A 6500-nucleotide genomic window follows, 5' to 3' on the forward strand; every position below is an offset into this window, starting at 1 on the left:
TTAGGAAGGCTCTTAAAAGGCATAACACTAGAAAGGAACTAGGGAGCTAACGGGCTGATCGTCCAAAGAGTATGCCACTAAGCGGGACCTCAGATATCACACCTGACTGCAAGATTACTATGCCTTTCTGGATGCTTCAGGTAACATATGAGCTAATTTGTGTCATGTTTACAGCAGTGTCCCAACTAACACCAGAGCACACAGATTTCACACAAGTTCTTTCTTGTTTCATACAGATTTGAAACAAGTCCCTTTTGCTAAATGAATGCTCTAAATACATTTCTGAGGTTCCACCTCACATCCATCAGACTGGCAAATTTGACAAAAAAGAAAAATGACAAATTCTGTTGTAAATGGGAAAACATTAATGCACTACTGGTGGGACTAGGTTTGACCAAGCCATTCTGGAATACAATTGGACCTAGGTCAAAAAAGTTATTTAACTGTGCATACTCTGTACCCCAAATCATACTCAGTGACGTCACTCCTAGGCCTATACCCCAAAGAGATCAAAGAAAAAGGGAAAAGATCCACACACAAAAAATGTTCATAACATCTCTTTGTAGTAGAAAAGAACTAGAAAGTTAAAAGGATGTCCCACCAACTAGAGAATGGCTGAACAAATTATGGTACGTAAATGTAAAAGAATACTATTATGCCATACTTCAGAAGACCTACATGCAATGAAGCAGAGAGTGAGCAGAACCAAGAGAACAATTTATGCAATAACACTGTAAATAAGACCTCCCTGGAAAAGAGTGATGGAGTCAAGATGCAGAATCAGACACACAGGTAATGTGGAAATTTGTTTTGACTATGTATATTAGTTATAAAGGTTGTTTTTCCTCCAGTTGAGGGGAGGTGAAGAGAGGAAAAAGGAATGCTTTGTAATAGAAAAAATTTTTTAAAAAATATCTAAAACACATTTTGATAACACCCTGGGGGAGAGCAGAGTCAAGATGGTAGCACAGTGAGCATTCTAACAGAACTCTCCCAAAATTCCTCTCCAAAAAACTTTAATGCATCAAATAGAATTCTGGAGTGGCATAACCAACAAAAGGTCGGGGTCAGATATTTCCCCAGCCCAGGACAACTTTGGAAGTTGGAAGGAAAGGTCTGTGACATTGGGTTGGTGGCTGGCCAGGAGCATGGCAGGGACATTAGCTTCTGGGGCCTTTGAGGCAACCATGACAACAACAGCAGAAGTAGTAGTAGTAGCAGTACTTGGAGCTCCCACTGCCCAGAGAAAATAAGGGTACTGGACACTCAGTAAGAAAGAGAATACAGGGGATCCTTGTGTGGACACTGGGCACAGGAAGGGTAATGAAAAAACACTGCAAGCAGCCAGAAAGAAACAATCCAAATACTGTAGTACCACCATCAGGATGGTAGAAGATCTACTATGATAAAGGAGTGAGGGGGGGGGAGTGTTAAAATATGATATTCAGGAAGGTAAAGTAGCCAGAAATACAATCAAGAATTACCACCCCTGTCAAAATGAGTATAATCTTCTGGGAGTGGTTGTTTGGTGGTGGAACAAACATTTAATAAAACAGAGGACTTCTAGGCATTCCTGATGAAAAGATCAGGACTGAACAGAAAATCTGACATTCAAACACAAGATTCAAGAGAGGCATAAAAAAGCAAATGTAAGTAAGAAATCATGAGAACTTCACAAGGTTAAAATGTTTACATTCCCAAATGAGAAGATGATACATAAAATCTCCAGGAGAGCTTTTTCTTCATTAGGGCAGTTAGATGGCTAGATCTACTTAGAGGGTATGGATGTTAGTCTATTTTGTTGGATGACCTCAAATTAAAAACGGAAGGAAGAAAAAAAGGGATGTACTAGGAGAAGAGTGTAGGGAAAGGAAGAATGGGGAAAGTTATCTCACATTAAAGAGGCATACAAGGAAGAATTTTACAGTGGAGGGGAAAACAGGGAGGGGATGAACAGTACTTCATCCTCACTCTCATCTAAACTTATGTTCAAAGAGGGAGGAATATAAATACACACTCAGTTGGGTACAGAAATCCATCTTATCCAACACAGAAGTATAAGGGAGATGGGTTAAGAGAAAGGCAGGGAGTATGTGACAAGAGGGAGGATAGATTAAGGGAGGCAGTGGTCAGAAGCAAAATATACTTCTGAGGAGGATAAAAAGAAGAAAATAGGTTGGATGTAAATACACAGTTACAAATCATAACTGTGAATGTGAATGGGATGAACTCACTCATAAAATGGAAGTGGATAGCAAAATGGTTTAGAAATCAGAATCCAACAATATGCTGTTTACAAGAAACACGCTTAAAAGAGAAGACACACAGAGTTAAAATAAAGGACTGGAACAGAAGCTTGTGAATTATGCTGATGAAAAATGCTATCCATGTTCAGAACTAACTGATGAACTCTAAGTGCAATTTGAATCATACCTATTTCCTATTTCCTTTATTTTCCTTGTCTTTTTTTTTTAATACAGAAATGTTCTGCATGACTTCACATGTATAATGTGAATCATACTGCCTGCTTTCTCAATGGGAGGGGGAGAATCTAGAGAGGAGAGAGTCTGGAACTCAAAACTGTTTAAATGAATGCTTAAAAAGAAGCTTTTAGTGATCCCTTAAAAAACTTTATACACAAAAATACCAAATACAAAAGAATGTTGCAGAATTTCAATACTGAATTACTATAACTCTGATGTGGTCCCCTTAAAAAAAGATGGAATTTTAAAAGTCAAGTCATTCTAATAAAAACCAGTCACAAGAACCAGATGGTATAATATGACATAGATTAATGGTACCCTGTAGGGTCTTACAATAGACCAACCTAATAAACATGGATATACAGCAAAGCTGTTTCCAATTCTTCCACACCTTTGAAGAGGCTGGTATAGGCAAAAAATACATCAGCCAGCAGAAAATCTTCTAGTATTGAACCTCTCAACTAAGTCAGGCCAGTCCTTGGATGGTATAATCCAAGCCATGACAAGGTCTACAGACTAAGTTTTGCCAACCCATACTCCACTACATATATATACAAATGAATCCATTCTCTCGTGGATTGTGATATAACGCTGACCACGATCCATCCATGTCTACCCATTCTGTGCAACTCTTGTTCATATTCTTCTATAAGTTCACTATAAGCCAAAGTTCGCAGACTGTACAATTTTTAGCACTCTCATAGACCAATATAAAAAATTACTGCAAATCTAGAGATCCTTCCAAAATAGAGTAACTCCACAACAACTACAAGGAATGACTCAAAGGAAAAAATAGATTCTCCATAAGGACTACACAAATAATTAGAAGAAATGAAGAAAGTTTTAAAATGAAATAAAAGTTCTTAAGGGAAAGAATTAAAAGGAGAATAAATGGCTTAGAAGAGAAAAATTAAAACTTAGCCAAAAAATGGACTCCTTGAAAACCAGAATAGACCAAACAGAAATCAATGATTTCATGAAACATTCAGAAATATTAGAACAAAATCAAAAGATTTTTAAAAATTGATAATATTAAGGGACATGATTATCAAGAACAAGTGACCTAGAAAGCAAGTTAAGAAGAATTCAAGAATCATCAGACTCCATGAACATCCATTATAAAAAACCCAGACATTATATTTTAAGAAATTATAAATAAAATTGCCCACATCTATTAGAACTAGAGGATAAGGTGAATAAAGAATCCACCAATCACTTCCTAAAAGGAAAAGTTATCAGAGATGTCAGAGCCAAAAGTTAGAATTCTCATATTGAAGAAAAACATTAAACAAATTTTAAAAAGGAGTTTGTTTGTTTTCCAAAGTTAGATGAGAATGGGGAAGAGGGAGAAAGAATAAGCATCCAGAAAGAAGTAGTTCTAGTACCAAGGGGCCAGGTAAGAATGACATAAGACCTGGCAGCTACTATTAAAAATAAGAAGAAAATCTGACATACAATATTTCAAAAAGCTAAAGAGACAGACTTACAATCAAAATAATTTAGCTTGCAAAGCTAACTATAAGTCCACTGGGTGGGGTGTGGGAGAAGTGGAATGGACCTTTAAAGGAATAGTTTCTCAGCTTTTCTAATAAAAAGATTAGAACTGAGTTGGAACTCTGAAATACACATGTAATATAATATTTAAAGTAATTTTTATTTCTTTTTATTCTTTATTCAGTGCCATAACAATCAAACTACCAAACGACTACTTCCTAGAAGCAGGGAAAATTCACCTACAGAAAAGATCAAGAATCTCAAGGAAAATAATGAAAAGTAGGAAGAAGGAGGTCTAAGTAATAAAGATCTCAAACTATATTATAAAACATTAATCATCAAAGCAATTTGATATTGGACTGGGAAAGTACACATTACTAAACAAGGATCAGAGAGGAATCGCAAAAGATAAAATGGACAATCTTGAATACATAAAATTAAAAACAGAAAAAAAAAATCCAGTATAGGTATGATTATAAGGGAAAGAGTTAACTGGAGGAAAAAAAAAATCTTTGTAACAAGTTTTTCTAATAAAGGTCTCACTTCCAAGACATACATAGAACTGATTCAAATTTGTAAGAGTAAAAACCATTCCCCAATTGTTAGTTAAAGAATATGAACGAACAGATCTCAAAGAAATACATGCTATCTATAGTTATATAAAAAATGTTCCAAAACACTAATAATTAGACATAACGATTAAAGTAACTGAGATTCAACATCACACCCAATTAGACAATTCTGACAAAAAAGAACAATGATAAATGGTGGAAGGAACTTCGGGAAAACAAATGAAGCTGTGAATTGGTCTAAACATTCTGGAAAGCAATTTGAAACTGCCCAAAAGTCAGTACACTGTAAAAATCTTTTAAATCCAGCAGTATAACTACTAGGTCCATACTCCTAGAGAGATCAAAGAGGAAAAGGTCCCCTATATACACAAATATTTATAGCAGTTCTTTTTATAGAGGCAAAGAACTAGAAACTAACAGGATAACCATCAACTGTGAAAAGGCTTGACCATATTGTAGCATATGAATGTAATAAAGTACTGTTTTGCTAAGAAATACTGAAGGGGATGGTTTCAGAGAAACCTGGGAAGATGAATAAATTGATGTAGAGTGAACAGCCACAGAACACCTGAATCGCTTTATAAAAAGAAAAGAAGTTTGAAAGACTTAAGAATTCTGATCAATGCAGTGATCAATCATGATTCCAAGGGTTACCTACTTACTGTCAAAGGTGTGATGGACTAATATGCAGAATGAGATAGATATTTCCTGACATGACCAACATGGGGATTTGTTTTGCGTGACTACGCATATCTGTTATACAGGTGGTAGTGGTGGTGGTGTTTTTCTGGGGAAAGGGGAGAGAATATAATGCTTAATAAATCAGATATGAATAAAAAATAAAAACTGTTAAGAAAAAATACAAATACAAGAGTCCAGAGAAACCCTGACAGGCAAATTTATTTGAGCAACCAGAAGGAGCTGTATGATGATGTAATATAAATACATTCTGATGAAAGGAAAAGAAACAAGCGTCCCTCCAGAACTTTAGTGTTTTCAAAGGGTACTGAGAGAGTTAAATAAGAAAAGCAGAGGTGCCCAGCTGGGAGGTAGAGGGGGAGGGAGTAGATCAGCTCTGTTTTGAGGGTTTTAAGAGGGGAAAGAGAAGAAAGGTTAAAAGGAATAGAACAAGTGTAAATAGGACAGCAAAGTGAACTTGGTATTTCTTATAACTGGAGTGCTTGAGAATGAAAGTATACTATTATAGAGGAAGGGAGGTAAGAAGAGGGAACATCAGATGAGCCTCACTCTTATCTGAAATGGACAAAACCAAAACTGGCATTAAGACCTTCTAACTCCAGGCCTTGGGCTCTGAAATCAGACTGATTCTTTAAGTTTTGTATAACTCATTATCTACAAAAGAGCCTAAGATTTAGAGCTTGGAGTGACCTGTAAGGTTATCTAGTCCAACCCTCACATTTTATAGATGAAAACATCGAGGCCCAAAGAAATGAAATAATTTGCAAATGGATAGCAATGAGAAGAGCTAGAACTCAACACTGGATCCTCTGCCTCAAGCTAAACTCAAGGCTCCTCCTATCATACCACCACCATCCTCTTTCCTCACTCCCTGAGCAGCTGTGTGTGCTTGTCCTTCACTGCAGAAGACCATGTCATCAGAGAAATAATGACATGACTTGCACTTGACTTTGTTTTGAGTGAGGGAGGGCTGTGCAGGTCCCCAGCCTCACTTCTCCTCCAGAGCCATCTGAATCCAGTGACCAGATATTCATCAGGATGACTGGAGATGACCCAGAATGAAGCAATTGGGGTTAAGTGACTTGCCCAAGGTCACACAGCCAGTGGGTGTCAAGTGTCTGAGGTGAGATTTGAACTCAGGTCCTCCTGACTCCTGCACTGGTGCTCTATCCACTGCACCACCTAAGTTTTCAAGGCTGCTTCACTAGCCTTGTCCTTTCCTCCAGTGGTTTACCTTTTGCCCAACAGTGTA

Source organism: Notamacropus eugenii, chromosome 3 (assembly GCF_028372415.1).
Source record: "Notamacropus eugenii isolate mMacEug1 chromosome 3, mMacEug1.pri_v2, whole genome shotgun sequence".
Taxonomy (NCBI): domain Eukaryota; kingdom Metazoa; phylum Chordata; class Mammalia; order Diprotodontia; family Macropodidae; genus Notamacropus; species Notamacropus eugenii.